This window comes from Pogona vitticeps, chromosome 5 (genome assembly GCF_051106095.1).
Source record: "Pogona vitticeps strain Pit_001003342236 chromosome 5, PviZW2.1, whole genome shotgun sequence".
Classification (NCBI taxonomy): domain Eukaryota; kingdom Metazoa; phylum Chordata; class Lepidosauria; order Squamata; family Agamidae; genus Pogona; species Pogona vitticeps.
Genome location: NC_135787.1, coordinates 37,302,110 through 37,328,679, shown reverse-complemented (window position 1 = coordinate 37,328,679; position 26,570 = coordinate 37,302,110). Strand labels below are relative to the sequence as shown.

At 39.5% G+C, this 26,570-nt stretch overlaps 1 long non-coding RNA gene across 1 annotated transcript; it reads right to left on the bottom strand.

Annotated features, from left to right (window-relative positions):
• Positions 1 to 19,968: 19,968 nt before the first annotated feature.
• LOC144583246 (uncharacterized) lies at positions 19,969 to 26,192 on the bottom strand. The gene is made up of 2 exons (XR_013536942.1): positions 23,787 to 26,192; positions 19,969 to 23,396 (listed from the first exon to the last, which is right to left on the bottom strand). It is a non-coding gene; the product is annotated as an uncharacterized LOC144583246 (long non-coding RNA).
• Between the last annotated feature and the right edge of the window lie 378 nt (positions 26,193 to 26,570).

The following is a 26,570-nucleotide window of genomic DNA, read 5'->3' as shown; positions in this document are numbered from 1 at the left end:
TCAACCCTTAGTGCTCACTGGAAGGACAGATCCTGAAGCCAAGGCTTCAATACTTTGGCCATCTCACAAGAAGAGAAGACTCCCAGGAAAAGACCCTGATGTTGGGAAAGTGTGAAGGCAAGAGGAGAAGTGGACGACAGAGGACGAGATGGTTGGACAGTGTCATCGAAGTTACCAACATGAATTTGACCCAAGGAGGCAGTGGAAGACAGGAGGGCCTGGTGTGCTCTTGTCCATGGGATCACAAAGAGTAAGACACAACTTAATGACTAAACAACAACAATCACCGCATATAAGCCTTCTCAACACTGAAGATCCTCTGGGAAGGCCGTCCTCTCAGTTCCTCCACCTTTCCAAGCTTGTTTGGTGTGAGGACACAAAAGAGGGCCTTCTCAGTGGTTGCTCCTAGGCTTTGAAATGTGTTGACCTGAAAAGCCAGATGGCCCCCCTCCCATCTCTTGGTATCTCTCTGGAAAAAAAAGTGCACTGGACCAAATGAAGAGGATTGTTCCTTCTCATAATGGCAAAATAAAGCAGCCACCCTGCTTAAGCCACAAGCCATCTATGACTTTACTTTAAATATATATCTATATTTATTCTGAGAATAAAAAAATATTGCATTCAGCATTCTAATATTTTAATACTTTTATTCTTTATCCACTCTCCTGTTTGTTCTGGTCATGTTTCACTCAACTGTTTTATGTTTTTATTCATGTAAATGAACTTATGAGGAATTTACCAGTAGTGTAATATAGAACATTCTTGAAGCAATAAAGCGAATAAAAAATAACATCATATCCTTAAATATGTATAAATTATACTATGTTTGAAGGATCAAGGCTTGGATTCATGGTTTATGCACATAGAACAGACAGTATTTTACCTCCTCCTTTTAGCCCTTTCAACTCCTCCCTACAACTTACACAGTGGACCAGGTGATTTTATGGAGAAGTATAGTTGTGGCTTAGGGAGGCATGTAGACCACCAAATGTTATGTGGTGTTATCATCTTTGAACAGAACTACACTTGTGATGGGTGTCCCTCCCTGAGATCTCTTTCTTAGAGGTCTCTATCCCTCCCCTTCATAGGACAAAACCTTCTCCCTCAGCACAGACACTCCTCCCCACAACTGCTGGATAGTTTAGTAGTTTAAGGTATCCGGTGTGGAACCAGAATTTGGAAGTTTGATTCCTCAGTGTGCATCTTTGACAGAGACTGATCCACAGATTCCCTTCTAGCTCTGCAGTTCAAAGATTTATTATTATTATTCAAAAACACCAGGCAGAGTCAAAATTATAAAAAACATTGACTGGTATTTTATGGCAGATACAAGTTTTAACTAAAAATCTGAATACATGTTAAATATTGGTGCCATATGTATGCTGTTCCAAATATTGCTATTTTTTGTAGCTCTAATAGTTGTTTTTGTATTATCATTATTACCATTATTACCATTATTATCATTATCATTATTATTATCATTATCATTATTATTATTATTATTATTATTATTATTATTATTATTATTATTATTATTATTATTAGTAGTAGTAGTAGTAGTAGTAGTAGTAGTAGTAGTAGTAGTAGTAGTAGTAGCAGCAGCAGCAGCAGCAGCAGCAGCAGCAGCAGCAGCAGTCATCGTCGTCGTCGTAGTAGTTGTAGTCGTAGTCATAGTCGTCGTCGTAGTAGTAGTGTGAAGAACTGCTGGAGGAGCTGCTAGACAAAAGAAGAGGTGGGGAAATCTGCTTCTACCAGCTGTGATGTTCATCCCTACATGTTGCTCCAATGCTGTACAGTGGTGCCTCGCAAAACAAATGCCTCCCAGGACAAAAAACTCGCAAGACAAATGGTTTTGGCAATGGGGGTTGGGGTTGGGTTTTGATGACTCGCAAGACAAATGTTCCTATGGTCGTGCTTCACAAGACAAATGTTTTCTGTTTTTTGTTCCTGCCTCATGTTTGCTGATTTTAAAATGTTATTCTATGTTTTTTGATTGAAATTTTTGAAATCATCTGCACAATATGTGTGGCTTTAAAGAGCACTTAATAAACCCTTTGTAAACCAAATTTGACTTTGTTCTGACTTTTTTTGCCCATAGGAATACATTAATTAGATTTCAATGCATTCCTATGGGAAAACACGTTTTGCAAGATGAATTTTCGCAAGAGAACATTAACCGCGGAACGAATTAAATACGTCTTGCGAGGCACCACTGTATTTCTTTGACCTGACACAAATGACTATTGTATTGAAAACTTTGCCTTTGCAGGAGAAAACTTCAGCAATTCAATTCATTGCTATGATTTTTGATCAGCAATTGATCAATTACTGTCAGTGATTAACTTACACAAGAATGAGGCAATTGCTGTGAAAGAATTATGCTTTGAAATAACCTGCTGGTTTCGCATTTGCTGATAACCCAGATGGTTCTCTGGCTTAACAGTGGGCAATATTTCAGAAGCCATCTTTTGATGAATATAGATTTCCTTGAACTACTAGATGTGTTATCTGATTCTGAACTAGATCAGCCAATCTTGAATGGCTGTCTGTTGACATGGTGTATCAGCAGGAGTCCACTTATCGAGGCAGGTAATGAAATAGCAGCTGTGCAAAATGGAACAAATGTTAAGAGCCAATGGCGAGTCATTGTGAGGTGCCAAAAATCTTCAAATAGTTCTCAGAACAATTGTGTAATATCCATGCCAAAGCAATAAATTAGATTTATTTAGAGCCAGAAAGAAAATGAATCTCAGCTAATCAAGAGCATAAAACACAATGTGAAAAGTGAATAAATTTCAGTCCATAAAAGCCACTGCAATTATGTTTTTGGAATTATGCAAGTCACTTTTTTCCTGGTAATGTGGAAGAGTATAATACAAAACGTCTAATGCTGACATCCTGTGGAAACTTATTAGGGGGTAACCAGCATGGAACTTAGTGGGATTTATTCATATACAGTAGGCAATGTGTGGTCTGACCAGAAGGGTGCATTTCACCATCAAATATTTTTGTGAAGTATTTCCCTGCACAGGCCATTGCCGATCTAGGAATTTAACTTTTAAATATACTTATATAGGTTTACCATGTACTGCAATGATTGGAATTCATGATAGTAGCTCTCATGCTCTTTCTTATACTGCAGTCACGATTCTGCTCATGACCTGAGTTCAGTTTTGACGGTCAGGGATGACTCAGCCTTCCATACTTAAAAGTCGGTAAATTGAGTACCCGTCTTGCCGGGGCAGGGGATAATAGGTAGCCTGCATAATCAAATTGTAAACTGCCCAGAAAGTTCTCTAAGCATTGTAGGATGGTATATATGAAGCACACTTTGTTTTTTTTTTTTTTTTTGTATTTAAAATAGGAATTCATATTTTTAAAGTTGTTTTGATGCCACTCATTCCCAATCAAGTCACCCTCTTGTTCCCAAAACAATATTTAGAAGGAGGGTTTCCATATTTTTAAAGATAAAAAGTTAACCATACTACATAAAATTCAATGTTTCAGAACACTGCAATTGAGTATGCCAATTGATTCTCATCTAAATCTCAGCCTAAATTTAGTGTTGAATTATTCAATAATTTGCGCAGGGACATCTGCTCAACCTAGCCCGCTGCAGCCTAGAACTCTCAGGATTGGGGAATCCACAAGTCTCAGCCTCCTGAGGAGATGGGATTAGAGGCAGCAGCCACCCTACCTTGTTTAAGGGTTGTCCATTAGCTCAGAGGTCCCCAATCCCCGATCTGTGGCCTGAGCCAGACCAGGCTGCAGAGACAGACCTCCCCCCACCCCCGCATGCACTCCCCGCACACAGCCTGTGTGCACCTGTGCGCAAGCATGCACACACCTGCACAAGTGCTGCGCTGCCCTTTGTGCATGTGCACAAGCATCTGCGCTCCTTCACACATGTGCACAAACACAGGGGGGGTGCCCACCTTCCCCAGTATTAGCTCACGTGATTTTCTTCCCCTTTGTTTGCAGTTCTATCTGCTACCATTTTGAGAGCACTGAATAGTATCTATCTGCTCTCAGGTCTTAAGTAGTTTCTCAGTAGAACAACCTGTTTGCATCCGGGCCTTGTGCTGTAGGCTTAAGCTATTTTGAGCTTTTTTTATATGGCCCTTGTTAGGGCCCTAGTTCTTCGATGTAGCTGAAAAAGGATTAAATTAAAACATCAACACTCACCAAAAATTGACATTGGCCTGGAAAAGAAAATAAAAAACAGATACATGACTAGAATCTTGTCACTATCTGTCATGTATATACCATGGAAGTAGAAGCAGCTATTTAATGCAATTAGATGTATGCCCAGCGCACAAAAGGCATTACATCAGTATAATTTTAATGTGTTAGAAAGAAACAAAAGATAAGAATAAACCACTCCCCCCCCCAATCTATTAGTATAGATCTAGACAAGCTCACAGACCTTGGAGTCAGATGAGCTCCTGTCCCCTTACAGCCTCCACAAAGCCTGGGAATTTCAATTTTTTCACTGAGGAGGCAAGTAAACATGTCATGCCCATGTGGACCCTTTTTTTTTCTTCCTGTTTTTCTGGTTTTTTGTGTGTGCTTTTTTAAATGTTCAGAGAGGCTTAGGGGACCTCTCACAGACCATCATACTGCTACTCCAGACTCTTAAAGGTTATAAAGAATGTTTTTTTCTTCACAATAAGTGTTGATTTTAGCTGAAATCCTATATGCATTCATCTGAGACTAAACTTCACCTAATTCAGTGTAGCTTACTGCAAAGCAGGCATTGATACAGTGGCTTTGTTAAACATGCTTTGCAACATATTTCTCTTGTAATATGCAGGGTCACACCAATACATTTCATGCACCTATTTTGGAATTTGGTTATTCAAATGTAGTCAGGATAGCTCAGTGGTTTAGGCATCTGACTGTCAAGCCAGAGGTTGGGAGTTCAATTCTCCACTGTGCCCCCTTGAGAAGAGCTGGGTTCCATTATCCACAGGGTCCCTTCCAGCTATGCAGTTCTATGATTCTGATGATTTTCCAAGTAAATGCTCATTCATAGAAGGCCAGTTTATATAACAAATTTCTTTTGCATTCCTATTACTGTCCATGAATTGAGATAATTTGAATGAATAGTTCATATAAGATTTTGTTTATATTAGTGTAACCAATGGACAATAGAAATATAGACAAAATATTTTTATCATTTTATTCATGCGTAAAGAATTTAAAAATCATTTAAAAATGTAACATATACCATTTGGCTTTCTTCTTTATGGAGAATGTTTTTAAAATCTAGTTTTATTTGAAATACTAAGTGTAAAATGAATACTACTCTTTAAGAACATGCCACTTAATGAATAGGATGAGTGTAAATGATGATATTTTAGAAGAAGAATATTCCCATTTCAGTGTCTTGTACATGGAGTATTCACAGAAATCAGCAACAGTTGTGGAAAATGAGGTAATATAATGAATTGAATAAGAATGTTATGCATATGCAAATTAATGTGGGAGTAATGCAATGAAATCCTATTGATGGAAAGAGCTGTTCTAATGACCGTAATTGGAACCTTTCTTCAGAAGGATAAGGCAGCTCTATACTGTACAGAGGGCAACAACAGGAAAGATCTGCTTCTGAGGTTTGGAAATGGCTCCTGGACTAGCCGGGATCTTAGTCCTATCTAGCAAGGCTTATTTATGTTTTGAAAATCAGGATCTGCTTTTTGAAACCCAGCACTGCCTTATTCGAAGCACAAATCTTTTGTTGTATTATTCCTCTGTGTGGATGGTGTTCTAAAATATGTGTGATGAGGGCCCTAGTATCTTACTCTGCCATTAACTTAAATTAATTGGGGAAATTAAAAAAATATTGCCTCAACCCAGCATATATTTTTTTAAATGCTGAGCTCCATTTGGCACATCTGTTTGGAGCCATGGGAAAAGAGTAGCAAATTAAAGAGAGTCACAAGACAGCAAATCCCTGTGTCTGAGAGTACAACAGTCATTTAGGTAGCCTCTCAATATACCCTGACCCAAATAGGCCATTTCCCCCTTTGGAGGCAGAACACAGGCAAAGTTATTTGCTATTTGCAGATTAGGTTATTTGGCTCAGCGCACTGGGGGAAACGTAACGTATATCAATATAACCCATTTCCTCTCATAGCTGTGTTCTGCTTCATTTCTGTTCCACAGTTTGTGCACTCTCTATGCCCTGATCTTAATTTAGCACCACCACCCCTCCATGCCACTTACACAATTCATGTCAAACTTCATAAAGTACAATGAACACTATAGGAAAAAAATGTGTTGTTTTCAGATAAAATAATTGAGTAAAATGGTTTAGAGTATGATAGGTATAGTTAATATATAGACACGCCCCGCAAGTTATAGTACAGTGGTGCCTCGCTTAACGAGCACCTCGCTGAGCGATGAAATCACTTAATGAGGCACTCTGGGCCATCGCTGGAGCATTCGCTCAGCGATGGCCCCTATGGGGATTTTTCGCTTTGCGATATTCGCTAAGCGTTTCGCTTAGCAAATATCGCATAACGAAGCCGGGAGAACAGCTGATCGGCGGTTCCAAAATGGCCGCCGGAAGGTCCGTGCTGCATTTTCGCGCCCTGCCCTCGCTTACCGAGGGCGCGAAAATGGCGGCGCTATGGCAGAACATCGCTTAACTGTGAGTTTTAAAGCCATAGGAACGCATTGAACTATGGCTTTTTTATTCCCGTTTAGCAATGTTTTCACATAGTGAAGGTTAATCCGGAACGGATTAACCTCGCTATGCGAGGCACCACTGGTATTTGAAACAGCAATTACTTCCTATCAGAAAGAATTCAAGTAGTGCCTTGGAAATGAGACCATGAGGTGAAAATAAAACTAAAAACTGGCTAAAGACTATCAGCTGAAAAGGGTAACAGCAACAATCCTTTGAATCAGTGGAAGTCTTGGAAAATTACTGTTCAGTTTTACTTAACATTTGGGAAAGGGCAGCGACCACACATTACCACTTTTTGAAGCAAATGGCAAATTGGGAAATGAGCATTCAAGAACACAGTGAAATAATCCATAGAGAGATACACAGAGAAATATCTAAATAGAATATGACCTGGGTCTATACTTATGAGCAGAAAGGTCAAGCAAGAGAAAACCCTTAAAAAATAAAATAAAATAAAGTGCAATAATATAGTTCAGTCATACATCCATACTCCAAAGGATTAGTTTGTGAAATAATGGGTCACTTACAAATCCCCTTGAATCACTGTACCACCACAACCCACTCAAAATGTGCTGGTGTTGTAAATCTATGCCCTCGAGCTAAAACCTTTAGATTGGAATGAGCATAGATCCCAAATCCTCCACTTCCCTCATAGCTTCAGCAGAAAATATGTTGCTCATGTGGACAATCAGTCATGGAGCACTGCCAACAGTATGAAAAAAATCTAGCAAGGAACACAGTTTCACCATATCTGCAAGAATGATATTATGAAAAGGAGCACTCACAGATTAGGACAATATGCCCCATGGATGCTTCATGTTAAATCTGGCATTTGTGGGACTAAAACTGTTAAAATGAAATAGCATGATATGATTATATGCGGGGAAAGGGTAACTGAAAGTAGGAATACTTTATAAGGAAGATGCTGAAATGGCACCACACGAGAAGGAGAATCCCCTTCTCTGTGACCTCATTTGCACACTCCAAAAGCTGGAGCAATGGAGACGTCAGATGCCAAATATCCCCTCTCAACAGCATTTGAAGCAGTGTGAAGCCAGGAATTTTCAGAGCTGTAGCATGTTGATCTTTTGTACTGAAATTACCTCTCTTCTTATTTATTTATTTATTTATTTATTTATTTATTTATTTATTTTATTTTATTTTATTTTATTTTATTTTATTTTATTTTATTTTATTTGTACCCCGTCTATCTGGTCACTATGACCACTCTAGGCGGATTCCAGACAGGTAAAAATACAAAAAAACATATACATATAGCAAAATAAAAATACCCAGCATAGAGAGTAAGCAATAAACAATGAACAATAAGCAATAAGCAATAAACAATAAGCAAATTCTTCAAGATGGCGAGATGACAAAGGATAGATAAAGAAAGAAAAATTAAGTATTATCTGGAAGGAAGGCCTGCTTAAACATCCAAGTTTTTAGATGGGTCTTAAAAATACCCAGCGACTAGGCCGCCTGAATCTCTGGAGGCAGGTTGTTCCAGAGGCGAGGAGCCACCGCTGAGAAGGCCCGATTTCTTGTCTTTCCCTCTGCGTCAGGCTCTTCAGTCTCACCTCCTGACTCGATCGAGTGATACAGGTAGATCTTGGTGGGAAAAGGTTTTCTGTCAAATATCGAGGCCCTAAACCGTTTAGGGCTTTATACGTAAGAATCAACACTTTGAAGTCAATGTGGAACTGAATGGGCAGCCAATGCACTGCGGCCAGAGTGGGTGAGATGTGTTGGTATTTTCTCTCTCCACTAAGGAGTCTGGCCGCCGCATTCTGCACCACTTGGAGTTTCCGCATCAGCCTCAAAGGTAGCCCCACATAGAGCACATTACAGTAGTCTAATCTCAAGATTACAAGACAGCTGAGGGAGCTGAGAAAGGCCCAAAAATAAAGAACAAGAAGTCAGGCTTTCTCGGCGGTGACCCCTCGACTTTGGAACAGCTAGCCGCAAGAGATCCGCCTGGCACCCTTGCTGGGTGTTTTTAAGAGTCAATTAAAAACTTGGCTCTTCAGGCAGGCCTTCCCTCCCACCAATTCTTGATTATACTTTCTTGCTTTTGTTGTTTATGCTCCCATCTTGATCATATTATTATTGTAGATTTTAATTGTTGTTTTATTCGTTTGTGCACAATAAATTGTGAGTTTGTGCACAATATTTTGTGAGTAGACTCCTGTCTAGAAGGGCAGGATATAAATCCAATAATAAATAAATAAATAATTTATATGCCGCCCACTCTACCCAGAGGTCTCAGGGCTGCTTCCAACAATTAAAATTAAATAAATAAATAAATAAATAAATAAATAAATAAATAAATAAATAAATAAATAAATAAATAAATAAATAAATATCAATTTGAAATCATCAAATCAAATTTCAGTAAAAATTGAATGATTTGTGGTTCATCAGGGGCACTGATTCAAATGAATATGAATTGACAAATTAGCAGTTTTTTTGAATGAATTTGGTGATTAACTTTTAATTCGTGCCCATCTCTAATCAGGAATGTACATTACCAATTAAGTTGAAAATACCAGAATATAAATGCATTTTAATTTTTTGGCTACCATTTTACTCTCTCTTTTTATGGATAATCTGCCCTTGATATATGATAATAAATTTTTCAACTGTCACTCTTACTGATGATTGCATAACCACCCTGTCTCATCAGGAAGCATTAGTGGTGCTCTATTGTCACTATCCTACTAGGTATTCCTCTTAACTGTAAGAGTGTAAAACACATTCACAAGAGCTCAGTAGCAACACTGACAGAGACTTCCAAATACAGTGGTGCCTCGCATAATGAGGCACTGTTTAACGACGAATTCGCATAGCGATCTGTTTTTTGGGATTGCTAATGCGATCGCATACCGAGGCTTTCTATGGCCAAAAATCACTTTGCGACGATTGGTAAGCGTTTCGCTTACCGATTTTCGCATAGCGATTTTTTAAACAGCTGATCGACGATTCCATAATGGCCGACGGATGCCCAAAATGGCCACGCGCAGTGTTTTCACGCCTGCCCTCGCTTACCAAGGGCATGAAAAAGGCAGCCGAATAGTGTTCTGCATTAAGCGAAGTTTAATGCGTTCCAGTGGGTTTTTCCGTTCCGTATAGCGATGTTTCCCCATAGCGACGGTTAATCCGGAATGGATTAACCTCGCTATGCGGGGCACCACTGTACTCTATCTGCCAATTATGCTATGCTACATCCAGAACCTGGAGAAAATTCATTTTTTCCCTTTTATTCCAATCACAACAATCCCTCTGTCAGCACAGGCTTGCTGGATCAGATAGTCTGAGAACCGTAGGCTAAAAGAGAGAGAAAAGTTTCTAAGCTCAGGATGCATTAGTGATGGCTGTACTTTAGCCAAGCAGAGACAGTGTCAAACAACATACAGTGATCAAACAGACATGATGATGATGAGATCCCACCCAAGCCAAACATGCTGCCCCATTTAGCAGATATTGGAATATTACTTAAAAATTAACTCATTGAGTTACCTGTTAACTGTGGAGGATGACATAATGTTATGATCACAGATGGTTCAACTGCGGAAGTAGCAATGTTGCATTAGCTGTTAGCAATGACTTAACAGAAATCATTACACACATACACAGAATGTACAAACAAATGTTCTCATGGCCATACTTGAAAATACTTTAAAAAGAAAAAAAAATCAAGGCTAATTCTTGGATCAGAAAACATTTGGCTACGGATTTGCTATTTTTATTGTTTCTAACTCACTGTCTTTCAAGTTTATGTTCTATAGTTGTCTGAATCTGCATGCACTTTTTGCTAATTCCTTATAAGAAAGTCAGGGTAAGATTCTAATGTCTGCAGCATGGCCTGACCAGAAATATTTTGCAGGATGAGGTTATCTAGTAAGAACACCACTACTCCCACCTGCCATTATAAGGTGCAGCAATAAGAAGTCCTCCCTACATACCTCGTTGAAGGTTAGCTATAAATATAACATAACACAAACATAATTACTCTTTTATTTAATAAAATAATAATAGTAGACCTTTCAGTTGCTTGTTAAAGCTATTAAAGGTATATCTCTATCTGTATTTGTATCATCTATATCTGTATCTCTAAATAAAGGCACCCAAAATGGGATCTGATTCACACTGTGCCATTTGAGGGATATTCCTAAACAATCCATGTCTGTGTGTATGCTGGTATTTGTCTCTTACCAAATTTCATGAGAAAATAACTTTATTATGAACAGGAAAATAAGAACTGCTGTAATTGGAGATGAGATTATGCAGCAACACCAGAATTTATTCTCGAAGGCTTTCACGGCCACGATCCGGTGGTTGTTGTGGGAATCCAGGCTGCCCTTTGCAAAATCGCTATTTTCTGCTTATCTTTTTACTATGTTCTGTGGGCTGGAGGTTGGTATTTAATTCTCTCTGAAATAATTCTGATGTTGGTTGCTGTGGCCGGCACCTTCAACAACAGAGCATAGACAGAATTCCTACTCCAGTCCTCTGAAGATGCCGGTCACGGAGACTGGCGAAACATCAGGAAGAACAACTTTCAGAACATGGCCAAAGAACCAAAAAAAACCCCCACAACAACCAACATCAGAATTATTTCTGAGAGAATTATTTCAGAGTGGTGAGGGGCCCACCATCAAGATAGGGATGCAACTGGGCAATCCGCCACAGATGGTAATTGGTGGAATGGACCACTGACACAACCTGGGTTTCCATGGTGAGTACTCCCAAGCTGCGAACCTCACTCTTTGCGGCAAGAGTCACCCCCTGAAAGTGAGGGAGTTTCCCAAGCTGCCAATGGAGGGGCCACCCACCCTCAGGACCTCCGTCTTCTCTGGGTTCAACCTCAGCCCATTCCTCTGCATCTATTGCAATACAGCCTCCAGGCAATGCTGAAGGGACAAAACGGCATCCACTGAAGTAGGTGAAAAGGACATATAGAGCTGCATGTCATCAGCATACTGATGGCACGAAGCCCCACATCCCCTGATGGCCCCACCCAGCAGCCTCATATAGATACTAAACAACATTGGGGAGATGATTGAGCCCTGTGGAACCCCATAATTGAGACTCCACAGGGCCGAGACACTCTCCCCAAGCTGAACTCTGTGAAGATGATCCTCCAAGTAGGATCAGAGCCAGGCAAGTGCCAGGCCACTGATTTCCAACTTGGAGAGCCTCCTCAGGATGGCTGGACCTATACAGTGGTCTATACAATGGCTGGGGCTATACAGTGATGGCTATACAGTGGTGCTTCGACTTACAAACTTAATCCATCCCAGAAGATGTTCGTAACTCAGAAAGTTCATAAGTCAAACCAGCATTTCCCATAGGAATGCATTGAAAACTGATTAATCCATTCCGGATGTATGCAGAGGCACCGTTTGTAAGTTGAAGCATTAGTTCCCATAGTAACTAATGCAAAACCAGTTAATCCATCCTCTACCACTAGGGGGAAATTTTTTTTAACCTAAGATGACTTAGGTTGAAAAAAGGGCAGGAAAGGAGGGAGGGAGGAAACTAATACCATTTAAACAAAACACCTTTAAAACCAAGCAGCTTTAAACCAAACCAAGCATCTTTTAAACCAATTTTTACATTTTACGAGTACAGTACCAGGCTGTACCAGGCAGTCCAAAGTCCATTTCCCACTTTCACCACATTTTTTCTTGTTTGTAAGTCGAAGCTCTGTTCGCAAGTCGAAGCAAAATTTTGCGAATGGAGCTGTTTGTAAATTGAAATGTTCATATATAGGGGCGTTCGTAAGTCAAGACACCACTGTAAAATGCACTCCCACACACACTCCGAGAGACACCAAAATGGCAGGGAAGCTTCCTCTGACCTCTACAATCACTCCATGTTTGGTGAACGTTGGATTTCGGATGTCGAAGTTATATACCCACAAAGAGGGCCTCCCAGGAATGTTTTCCCCCAGACACCTAGAGACACAAAGATCACAGAAAAGCTTCCCATGACTCTCCTCTACAATCCCTCCAAGTTTGGTGGGTTTCCCCAAACCCACTGCTAAAGGGCAGTTTCCCAGGGGGTCCACTGCGTGGGTATATAACTTGGATGTCTGAAATCCAATCTTCACCAAATTTGGAGAGATTGTAGAGGGGAGTCATAAAGTAAAAGATTAACTGAATTGATTCATCAATTCATCAGAAAAAAACTTGTAATTCATGATTTTCCCCCCAAGTATGCCGAATCATGAATCAAAACAAATCACCATTTTTTCTGATTCGTGCCCATCTCTATTTCTGATATATCAGATCCTTGAGCTAGCTTTGAGACTGTGGATCTCATTGCTGCTTGACTGGATGGATGGATGGATGGACGGACGGACAAGCAAAATTCAATGTTGGTCCCAAGTAGAATTCATCAATTGAAATACACTGAACATACATTGTTTGTAGCTATCAAGTCTCATGAATGTTAAAGAATCTGCTCTAGAAGAGGCTAGCATTGTGTTTAGCTCTTTTTATCTTCTCTCTCTCCACAGTAACAGCAACTGACCCAGCATTAATTTAGGGGTACTTCAACAGCACTATAAGATATTCTGTTTTTAGTGTGCCACATGGGGACTCATACCTAAAGGCATGTTTATTTAGAGCACTGTCAGATGTATGATTTTAAGGATTTTGATACTGGAAAGAAAAGATGCTTGAAAAAGGAAAATAGGATTGAACTGGATATAAAACAGAGTTGGCTTTAGAAGCCAGTTCTCTTTGTTTCTGTATGGAATTTAATTATGCAAAACTACTGAGTTTAGCCTACATAAGTAATGAAGTATTCAACCCTGTCATGATGCATTGGGTTAACCGCTGTTAATCCCAGATATCATTCTGTACTGCTATGAAAAAGAAAAGGCTATGGTCAGTAAGCAGTTGGCGTCTCTCTATTCCTCCCATGGCTTGCACTCATCTGATTTCAGGGATTCTGTTTGCTTTAGCGGAGGTAGTGCTTTTTGTAAACATCAGCTACATGCAATTTTAAATAGTATGTAAAGCAGCAACAAATCCACATTGTGGCTACACGGCATGTTGAATGAGAACAGTCAGATCTGTTTTTTCTTTTTAAAAAGTGCTAATTTGTAAACTAATGTGGGGGAGGTTACAGTATTTAGATTATAGCCTACTATGAAACAGAAAGTGTGCCAGGCAATGGATTAGTCATGTGTTATTCAAAACCTGCAATACAGCAATGGAAAGTGCTGCTGTATCACAGGTTTGCAGTGAAACATGAAATCAGCAGCAAGAGTGCTGTTGCCCTGAAAGGCTTCTTAAATTGTATGATTTGTGTCAATTTATGATAGATATTAGAGGGAAAACTTATAGAGTTACTGAATGCCATATTATCCTATTCATTATGAAGACACAGATTAGATACTGATCCAAATATAAAGAAGATAAATGAAACAAATTAGCTACATAATGGACAAATCAAATGGGATGCTTATACCTGTTGCATAAACATCAGTGGCAATTAATTAATGAGTTGTAGTTTGTGTTCCTGATCAATTGCCTGTCACATGGCTTGGCATGTGACCAGGAATACAAGGAGCAATTTGTTAATTAGTGACAATTTGTATACAGTATTGTGCTGATAGCTAATATTGTAATATTTGTGCTATATACCGTGGTGCCCCGCATTACGATGTTAATTCGTTCCAGCGAAATAGCTGTAGAACGAAAACATCGTAAAGTGATTTTTAAAAGCCCATAGAAACGCATTAAAACCTGATTAATGCGTTCCTATGGGCTTGAAACTCACCGTCCAGCGAAGATCCTCCATAGCGCGGCCATTTTCGCTGTCTGTGCAGTGAGGAATCTGTCCCAGAAAACAGCCGGTGGCCATTTTTTTTACTCAGCGGCCATTTTGAAACCACCAATCAGATATTGGAAAATCATCGTTTTGCGAGAATCAGTTCCCGAAGCAGATAACTGATCATCGCAAAGCGAAATTCCCCCATAGGAAACTTCATCTTTATGCGATTTCATTGTAAAACGGAGCGCTCGTCTTGGGAGGCACCACTGTACTCTTCTAAGACAGAACATTGTTATCTTCTTGAAATCAGTATCTCTGTTAGTCATGTTTATTTTTCCATGTGGACTTTATGGTTTGTGGCTTTTGAATTTCTCATCTCCAGTTGAGTTAATAAAACTGATGCCATCTGAATGATTTAAACTACAAGTCACATAATTACAATGCTGGTTAAACCTAATATAAACTGTAATTCAAATCATCAGAAAGCTACCAGCTTGCACTTTCTGCACTTCAGATTTCTTATGATAGGAGAAGGAAAGAAAGGAGAGATTATAGAAAGTGACATTAAACATTATTTCTTTTAATAATTAATACATTGTATATATAATATCTCGGTCTGATACATGCAATTGATCACACTTTTAGTTATCAGGTGATATTATCATATAAAAAACTTTATATTTGTTTCCAACCAGTTCAAACATTCTTCAGTTTGGACAACCCCAATACAGTACTCCATTGTTTTTGTGCATTATGAGCTAAATGTATAAAAACAATATTTATTTATTTTATTTCTTTATTCGACTTCTTTACTGCCCATCTGGCTACTAGGCCACTCTGGGCAGTTTACACGTTAAACAAATAAAACATACACTATAACAACAATGAACATAATAATATAAACAAAAACAACCCAATGATTTGAATAAAATAGTTAAAATAATATAGACTAATATAATATAGAGCAAGACTGCAGAATAGATAGTATAAATGTTGAGACCACTCAGTGTAATTAGGTGTAATTACGATGTTGTAAGGTCTGGAAAGGGCTGTAGGAAAAGCCACATTTTTGAACAGTCGCTTAAAAATTCTCAGTGAAGGGGCCAGGCAGATTTCAGGTGGGAGCTTGTTCCAGAGCTGAGAAGCAACAGCTTTTTCTCTTTTCAGGCCTCTCTCAGGGTCAAAATTCTCAACTCGAGATGGGGACAAATATAAAAACGGATCGCTTTTTCCGACAAATATAGCCGATTTGTTAAATGTTTGTCGATCCATATTTGTGGGTTCCAGAGACCCCCACAAATATGAAGGGATGAATATTTACCCATTTCTATTCATTCGTTGTATTAAAAAACAAACAAACCACCCACCATTCTGCCTACCGGCCACCGATCAACTGATCAGTGGCAGAAAGGCAATCACCACCCCACACAGCCACCCAATACCACAGCCTACCCCCACCCCTTCCTTTCCCTATCTTAGGCCCCACACCACGCCACACCACCTCCACCTCCACCCTCTTACTTTAATTGCTGCTGCTGAGGTCTTCTGGCATCAGAGTCACACGTGTAAAAATGGAGACCAGCTGCCCTTTGCAAAGATGGCAGCTGTGGCTTCATTTAGGATAGAGAAGCTGCAGCTGCCATATTTGCAAATGGCAGCCTGGATTTCCTTAGCCTGCCTGATGGTTTTGAACGTTGTTTATCTGGATAGCGAAATATGTTGGCTTAGAGGCTCTCACCTTAGGTAAGTAGATGTTTGACACAATTTTTGTGGCTTTTAGATTAGATTCCATCGGAGCCCCTCTCCAAATGCTCTCCAGCCTCCTCCTATTCTGCTGCATTGCCTGCAGATGCTGATTATACCAGAGGGATGGGCAGGCTTGGCAGTGGAGGGGGAGTTTAGGTGCAATTGTGTCAATAGCCAATAGCAGAGGCATGCCATCTTTCCACCAGAGCCTCAACAGGAGCGTCAACCAGATCAGCAGGTATCTCCTGCATTGTGTCTTGGAAAGCAATTGGATCCAATAGCCTGTGGGGGTGGACTGTCTTAATGGGTCCGTGCTCCCTGCTGTAAGGGAGTGCCACTGAGAAGATGCATTTTATCAGGTGGTGATCCGACCATGACAAGGGGATTGACACAAGGTCAGTCACCTTCGGATCACTCTCCACCTGCCCTGTTGAAGATGCTAGGTCTAGCATATGGCTGCCACATAAGTGGGACTGTTGACATACTGGGACATGTCCAAGGAATTCATGGTTTCCAAGAATTCAAGATGGAACCAGTAGCTTCCATCTTGGCATAGATGTTGAAGTCACCCAGAAAAAGGAGCCTGGGAGACCTCAACATTGCCACCAAGTCAAAGCCCACCAGGTCTGGAAAGAAGAACACTGGGTCACGGAGAGTATGGTAAACTAGCACTATGCCAAATCCATCCCTGGTCCCCACCAACATGTGGAGGGCCTCTAAGCCTGGGAGCACCAAGGCAGAGAGCCTGACAAACTCAAAAGTGTTTTTGTAAACAATGGCAACTCCCCTCCCCAATCCTCCAGTCTAACTTGGTGTTGGATGGAATACCCAGGTGGGCAAATTAGAGAGAGGGCTACACCACCCTCTACACCCAGGACTCAGTAATGCAGGCTAGATCTGCCCCTTAATCCAAGATCAGGTCTTGAGTAAGGTGGCTTTATTTAGGGCAGATCTGGCATTTAACAACATCAAGGATACAGTGGAAGGTTGGTTGAGCAGGTTACCTTGAGCCTGGCAGCTGGCAGCAGAGCTAGAACAGGACAGCCTTCAAATATCTGTCCTCCCTTCTTCTCATTTTGACAGCTACAATGGCAGCGCCATACCTTCCACTTTTTGTAATTACTTGAATATTATTCATATCCCCTTCACTGGGAGACAAGCCTTTCATCTCCCAGATATAAAGTGCAGTGCAAAGTGACTATTAAGTACTCTTGATTAATTGAGCAAGAAGTGCAAAAAAGAAGTTACAATTAAAATCCGTGGTAGAATGGGTAGATAAAAATTAATATGTTTACAAACTTTAAAGTCAATAGAATAATTACATACAGCCTATTTAATATCTGATAGAACAATTAATAGAAATAAAAATAAAAATAATTAATTTAGATGGGGGAGAAAATAATGAATGGTTAATAAGTAATAGATTAATTTGCTTGCCCTTCCTCCCTAAAATGGAATTCATTTAGCAGAAGAGTAAACTAACAAGGATGTCCTTTGGGATCAGGTATTAATCTAGATGTTATTACATTAGTTCAATCAATCTAAACATTCATTAGTGAGAGGGTTAACTTACAATGTGCATGGGAAATTCATCAGAATTACCTTATACTCACCATATTATCACATTCCCAAGACAACTATTCTTAGGGTGTTGCCTATCCCTGCCAGATTTTATTTATGCAATCTTCCTTATCAGCTGGTTTACATTGACGATGTGCTTTTTAGAGGTTAAAATTTTATCATGCTGGGCTAGATTGAATAGTTAGTTTCATCAAGTTCCTCCCCTTTTCCCATTTCATTTGTTTGTTAATAACATCCACCATTAGCATATCTGTAGATCTTAAGTTTAAACTTTATGTTGGATGACCCATCATGAGGTGCTTGGCAGTAAACTGAGCAGACACATAGTCCAGAGTTCAGCACCATAAGCTCTTCCGAGTTCCTTTATTCACCAGCTTTAAAGCAGCTGCTCTTCCCCTGTAGTACACAGCTGTTTCAGTCTTAATCCAACCCATCCTCTAACTCTCTCAGTAAAGTCCTGACATGATATAAAAGAACTCCAACAAATAGAATCTTTAGGCATCCTGTATGATGTAATACGTCCCATAACATGTAATACTAAAAGCTTTAATTTACACTCTGGTAGTCAATCACAATGGTCAGGACCTGGCAGACAAACACTGGTCCTGTCGTCTTCAGAGCCAGTACCATTATTTGTGACCAACTGCATGTCAGCCGCAGGAAAGTCGAATGCCAACTAGCAAGTCTTGAGCTAGCACAGTTGTAATAAGATAAACTAAAAAGGCAGTCTAACCTAAGAATACAAAGTACTATTTATCAGCATACAGCCTGCCCTAATCTGTTTCTGATTTCTTAAGTCCTTGGCTTGCCAGACAGAAAGCAGAAGCAGATCATAATTGCCTGAAAGCAGGAGAGCTAATCTAGCTGCCGTTAATGCGACTGGTGGTACTAGTGGCATTAACAGTATTGGCAGTTGGAAAGCAGGGAGGGGGACAACATGAAAACTCCCATCATCTCACAAGGACAGCAACCAGCCCACAGTTTTGACTCACCACAAAGTTCCATTGGCTGCTTCAATCACTCATTTTTCCTTTAATAGCTGGCTTATGTTGATTTTCGTTAGCAACATCAGAGCTTGGGATTCACCTTAGAAGGCCTCTCTGCCGAAAGTAGTTCCATAAGGGAGAAAGGGGTAATACCCCTTTTGTGGTTGTTGTTGTTTAGTTGTTAAGTCGTGTCTGACTCTTCATGACCCCATGGACCAGAACATGCCAGGCCCTCCTGTCTTCCACTGCCTCCCAGAGTTTGGTCAAATTCATGTTGGTAGCTTCAATGACACTGTCCGACCATCTCATTCTCTGTCGCCCCCTTCTCCTCTTGCCTTCACATTCCCAACATCAGGGGCTTTTCCAGGGAGTCTTCTTTTCTCATGAGATGGCCAAAGTACTGAAGCCTGAGCTTCAGGATCTGTCCTTCCAGTGAGCACTCAGGGTTGATTTCCTTCAAAATGGATAGGTTTGTTCTCCTTGCAGTCCAGGGGACTCTCAAAAGTCTCCTCCAGCAACACAATTCAAAAGCATCAATTCTTTGGTGGTCAGCCTTCTTTATGGTCCAGCTCTCACTTCCATACATCACTACTGGAAAAACCATAGCTTTGACTATGCATACCTTTGTCAGTAAGGTGATGTCTCTGCTTTTTAAGATGCTGTCTAGGTTGGTCATCGCTTTCCTCCCAAGAAGCAGGCGTCATTTAACTTTGTGGCTGCTGTCACCATCTGCAGTGATCATGGAGCCCAAGAAGGTAAAATCTGTCAATACCCCTTTTTAGATAACATAAAAGTCTACTAAAAAAGAGTAAAGAAAAAGAAAAATAAGACAAAATATTAAGTGAAGGGAGACCAGTTGCATACAGAGGGTCAGCTGTCTGCCATCTTGCAAACAACAATATGACCTGTAATAAAAACCCTACAGATACATTTTAGCAGCAGTGTAGTGAGGAGAGAGCCAGATGTTATTCTGGGCACTTACAGATAGACATATAACTTACTCTTTTGGTTGTTTTTGGTTTTGTTTGGTTTGAATCAAATTATGGCATCCACATGTGTTTCTGACTTAACATGATCAATCCCACCTCTTTTTAGAGTTGTCCCTTTCCTTTTTGGCACAGCACTAGGGCTATAGTTTTGGGGTTTGTGTGTATGCATGTGTGCATGTGTGCATGTGTGCATGTGTGTGTGTGTGTGTGTGTGTGTGTGTGTGTGTGTGTGTGTGTGTGTGTGTGTGTGTGTGTGTGTGTGAGAGAGAGAGAGAGAGAGAGAGAGTGAGAGATTCAGAGCACTCCTAATTATTCCATTCTGTATCCTATGTGGATAATTTTTCACACCCAAATAGAGCTGTGGACAGTCATATCTGAGGTGACAGCCCACCAATGAATTTGATGGGTTGTAGCACTGAAAGGGATGATGAAGAACTTCATCTGTTTTCCTCTACTATTTATACTCCTATTGATGCAGCATTACTCTAGATAAACAAGATACATTGGCAGTATTGTGTGTACCATGCTAGGAAGGTGCACTGCTATTTTGCTATCTTGCTATGTTATTTACTTTATTTACCGCCCGCCCCCAAAAAAGAAAATCACCAAGGGGGCAGGAAAGGGAGTATCATTAATTGAAAGGGAGATAAATTGGAGGAATCCAAAGATCTTTTCCAAGCAATAAATAAATAAATCAGTGTGAATAGGAGGATTGTGCATGTGAAAGAGAAAATACACCACACTAAAGATATGAACCTTTTAAGCATGAAACAGACCACTCCCATGTTTCCCATCTGGATATGCCCACAGTGTCTGGAAACCTGGCTTCTTCTTTTCCCCCTGTTGACCACACCAGATGCCACATCAAGAATGTGTCTGTGACCCAGTTGTGTAAAAAGAAGGTGCATGGGGAGTTGCAGAAGAAACCTCTTCAGTACCTCTCCCCTGGGCACCAGCCCCTGTAGTGTGGCTTTGTACTTGAAGGGTGATTACGGTTTCCAAACTCAAAATGATATAGCATCTATTATTCCAACCTGTGCCAAAAATTTATCATGCATTCTCTTGCTTACCAATATTTTGTTAAGATTTGATTACCTAAAAAGTAGATTGACTTATTTTTTCCCCTGTCACTTCACATAAGAAATGGCATTTTTAGTTAGAGTAATTCTCAGATCTGGGGGCTTGTTTGCACTTTCTAAAATTGTGAATAATGTTCTGGAACTGAAGCTACATGGCAGATTAGCTTCATTTTTATGGAACAGGTTTAAAATATTAAAGTGTTTTCCCCCCAAGGGTTGGCTAATAAACTATGAGTGATTTAAGAGTTTATTTGATAAGAATTCAACCTTAAAGAACATGAAGGAGTTGTGCCTAAATAAGAACTGTATCTAATTAAATATACATAATTTCACTCTTTCAATTTCTTTGGCAAACGCTTTCCAGGCCTTAATATTACTTTAATCAGTATATTCAGAATGAAGCAATAAAAATTGAAATTAGGGTAGGAAAAAAGTAGAAATTGAACAAATGCTTCCAAAAGATTCTGTTCTTTTGTCAGGATGCCAATATAGATTTTTTTAAAAAGAAAAATCTGCTTCATGAAGTATTTCAGAGAATAACTACAGTTCCATGGAAGACAAAATACAGAATATGGCTGCTTTAACGTTATGCCCTATTAGTTGATAGTACAGCAGATATTCTTGGTTAGAACGCTCAGACTAATAAATTGCACAAAACTCTCTAGAAGTTGGAAAACTGTAGAAAATATGCTAATCTGGTTTGTGAAACCATAATCACACAGCCCCTTTCAGCATTGTTAGGAGATGCCACTCAATCATATGTAAATTAGATAAAATGGTCTCTCGACTGCATGTCTTCCCTAAATTGTTGTTTTTATGCAGTTTGTCATCTTGCTTCTCTGTACCATTTTAGACTGTTGTAAGGGTTATACCCAAACCCCAAAACATGATAAATCTGAATAGATATAGAACATTCATGAGTATTGGCTTGAAATATTCTTAAGCGACTGAACAAAACTTTTTATTTATTGCTTATATTTTTGCTTAGTTACTAATTAAAAGTTTGTGATCCATCTTTTCTTCAATGAGCTGAGGATAGCATACACAACTCTCCTCCTCCCTTATTTAGCCCTATTCAAGCATCTATTCATAATGGCATGCATAGGGAGGAAAAGGAGGAGTCTAGATGCCTCTTCTGTTATCACATCCCACGCATGCAGAGCAACAATTTGAATAAGAGAACCTGCAGTAATTGTGGAGGCTCTCTGTGTGATTAGGGACACTCAGTGTTCTTAGTTATGTAGGGAGTCTCCATGTGTAGTAGAAGAGTTCTTCTTCAGCCTTTGACTCTCAACATGGAGAATTACAGTACAGGCTAGTGGAGCTAGCCTGATTTGTACCCCAGTCACAAGTTTAGTTCCGTTTAACCATATAATAATGAGTTGAAAATGATCTTCAAAAACAACTCTTTCAAGGACATCACACAAAGTGTGTCTGGTCCCAAGTTACTTATGCGGCAATCTGAACCTGGGTCCTCCAAGTCTTACATTCTAATCATGAAAGGGTGAAATAATTCAGGCAGCATTCCTGAGATTACATTTGATAACATTACTTAGTACCTGTTTAGACATAGTGCCATCTCAAGTGGTGACAAACAATTATTTGTTACAACATGTGTTTTTATTTATCTCCTTATGTTGTATTTAGTTACTCTTTGATTATAAATTGGTGAACACTCATGGTAAACAGTCATGTCTGCATTGCAAGCCAGATTGGTGAGACAAAAATAGCCACAACATTCTTGTTGGAGAAACAAACAAAATCAGAGAAACAAACAAGTTTTAATCACCAGGAATATACATTTCCCTCAACATCTAGTTTGGTCATCATAGAACAGCAGAGAAAGTCTGTGGTTTGTCCCATTCTTCATTTAGGTAACTGGCTGTTATTAATAGATTTAATAGTGTAAGTGATTACATAAATAAATGTAATAATGTAATCCACATTTTTCTACCATTATACACCGGGGGGAGGATATGGGACCACAAGACACAGTGGAAGAGCATGAGAACACTCATGCAAATCCAAAATTATTTTTTTACTTAACAAGAGTGTGGGAAGCATAAGACAGAACAATTCAGATAGGTCATTAAATTGCTAAAGAAAAGATGGAGTTCAATAAAATAGATATCTGCAGGTGAATAAGTAGAATCTTTCAGACTTGTTACTGACTACTCAGTTCCTATCTAGCTACTTGGTCTCAGCTTCCATCACTTACAGGTTATGGAACTGCTGATGAATTAAGACAACTGAAACTTTGAATTATCTGGTTACTTGCTAAAAAGTATTCTCAGTCCTCACTGATTTGGTAGATGTGTGTATTTCACTGGGAGTGGGAAAGGTGGAGTCTTTTAACATCCTTTCTCCTTGCAATTTATCTCTTCTTTTGATGTATGAGCAAGAGTTGCTTTGACTTCTGTAAAATTCCCTTACAGAGCTTTTATTTGAGATATTGGTTGGTTAAATCGGACTCAACACTTCTGGGATTTATTGCAGCTGTTAAGGGACATTTGAGAGTCTGAGATCCAAAGGACTACAAATAAACAGAAGATAAAATTCAATCAGTTTACAGCTGGATGCATAGAACGATTTAAAAAAAAAAAAAAACAACCCATACACTTTCATGTTCTTTTATTAAGATGAATCTAACATTAACTCCGAATGCACTGATCTGGAATTGGAATGATTTTCCATTGGTTCAGGAGCATAAAAGCGTAATATGGAGACCACAAACAGTAAAGGCCACCACTGTGCTTGGGAGGGCAGAATGATTATTACAGTGATTGCACTTCCAGGCAAAAAATAAGTTATGGTCAGGCCTTGGAGGAAAAGAAAAATATTGGATGGAAACTAAATGGCTTTATTGGATACAGTTGAGTACTCTTGGAACAGCACAGAGTGTTGGATCCAAACACTGGCTTACCTGACTGCCAACGGACATATCATTCCAACCCTGGATGCCACCTAGGTACTCCACCACTAGTAGGTCCACATCTCATTTGCAGTGAAGACAAAGTTGTTCTTGTATTGGTAGCAGCTGGTGAAAAGCTCAGAAGCTGTGTTCTTGGAACAAGGAAGGAATGTGTTAGGTTTTGATCCACTGATTGCAAAGCAACTCCATTTTCCCAGCTTGGCCCTATAGGTCCTGTCAGACTGTCAGTTGCAGTTAGTGATGGTGAATACAAAGATCCACCAGAACTCAGCTGAAGGCAACAAGACTTGGGATGCAATGGGAAATCAGACTCCTTGACCCACTTAAGAAGAGAAGAAAAGACAGAAAATGTACTTTAACTGTATGAACTGTATTTGTGTTAACCATGTCCAATTGAGAAGACCAGAGATCGCTGTTCCTAACAAGCAGGAAAATTTTGGAGCTCTCCCAGGTCATATTTCAAAGGTTAAAGAAACAGTTTTGCTACTGCTGGATGATATTTTAAATTTTTTTACTTTCAGATTCAGGTATTCCTGATACCTCATATTTGTTCCTCCTTGCTCTGCAGTTCATTTTATCCTGTGCAAAACCATTCTTACACAGACATAAAAGAATGAGAATTTCTTACGTTAATTCCAGAAGCTGAGCATATCCTATTTCACAGTTTTCAGTTGCTTCAGTTCATGTGTACTTGCTGATAGATACTAGTGATTTATTGACTTAAATCTTGCACAGGTCTGTTTCATGCATATTCACTATCCTTTCCTATTTCTTAAAGGAAAACTTCGGGGTGGGGGGGAAACCATGTCGTTTAACCAACATTTTTATCATACAGATTTATACAGTTTTAGGCTTAAAGACAATTTAATGTAGTGCATCTCTAGCTGGAATAATTATGTATTATCCCCCTCCAAAAGCATTATTGGCTATAAATTGCACAGGAATACAATCTAACTCCTTTGTGTTTTTCTTGTTTCAAAAGCTGAAAATATACAAAAAATCCATTGTAAAATATTATTCTCTACAGAGTAGGACATACTTTATTATGTTGAGGCATCATTAGATCATCTGAATCCATTAATTAGAACAACTATCCTAAAGGTCCATTAAAACAAAGAAGAACTGGCAATTACCCTTGGGTAGGAAATATATGTCACCTTATTTGGTATTAACAAATACTATAGTTAGCTGATTAATTGTTTTATCCCTTTAGGCTTATGAAAATAGATATACCTCTGGGTATATCGTAACCACTAAATCATTAACATCACAACATGAAAGGAATGCAAAATTTGCAATGTAAATTGATGAATGAAAAAATGAAATCTCCTATTCCTTAATGTTTCATGCTTTATTCTACAGATACGCACAGTCACACTCACACAGTTTCAATGGCATAGTTCAGCATACAAGATGCAAAAACTTCATAACTCACAGTCAAGCTGATGTGCCTTAGAAAGAGAAATAAACCTCCATTTCCCGAAAAACAATTCTCCACCCAAGAGTTAATACATGCTCATAATTTTAGCTCTCTTTTAATAATGTTGAATTATTTTTCATATTATGTTTTTGGTGAAATCCAGGATGAACTGGCACATGCTTAAACCACATTTGTTTGAAGTATATTAGGTTAAACTGATGTCCACTGGGCATTCGCTCTGGTCCACTCCTAAAGACAGGGTCTGATCAATTCTATGCCCCTGTTAACAAATTTTTGTGGTGGCCCCAGACCAACAAATAATAACGAAAAACTCAAGGGAGAAAGTGGAGAAAGACTAACATCCTCAAGTGAAGTTCTGACCTAACCAAATGAAGGGAGACTTTCATCTGCACACAAACACGAACAGTGGCTGAAATCCTTTTGCTTAGCAGAGTAAGTCTCAACTAGGGTAAGCCCACTGAATCTCTGGAACTTATGAGGAAGCTGAGTCACCACATCTGCACTGGGTCTACTCTAGTGCAACTTACTCTGCTAAGCAAAAGGATTTTAGCCACTGAGTTCTAGTAACAGAATGGGTGACTACATTCCCATTTATTTTCCATTTTGTTGCACTGTTGGCACAGTCAAGTATGATATATTTACCAGGAAGTACACAATATAAGCTAATTGTTCACCAATTGTTAGCCAAGCCCTGTCCCATAGCCATCCAGACCTTTTGGATGAGCAGCAGGGACCATTATTTTTTAGGAGTGATCGAGATAAGATTGCTATACATCCGCTTCTGTCATTATGATTGCCATTATCACTCTAAATTCAGAACTGAGTAGTGAATTAAGTAATAAATTACTTACTTCATAAGTAAGCTTATGAAAGATTAAAATAGTTCAGGACTGTTCCTCTTACAGGGAACCATTAGGAAAGGGTGGTGGAGGAGAAGAGTGGTATCTCTGTGGTTATTGTTCTCTGGGGCTTCATCAACCTTCCTTTGTTACCTCATTTCCTTGACAAAGGAAAAAGGTCTATGCCCACCTACAAGGCATTGGGTTAACATTGATATGAGAGGGGAAGGGAGGAGATAAGAGGAGAGAGAGAGAGAGAGAGAGAGAGAGAGAGAGAGAGAGAGAGTCATGTGTATGTGCGGGTGATAAGTGTATGTGTGGGCTCAGAGTGAGTGGCTACTTAAAACCATCTCAAAGGGTTCTTTGCTGAGGAGCAAAAGTGCCATCTGGCAGCAGACGTGGGTTTGCCCCCAAACTACCCAGGCATGTGTGTGAACAGACACTGGCCAAATGTTTTATCATATGCCTTCCTTGTCTATAGCATAGAGGATGATT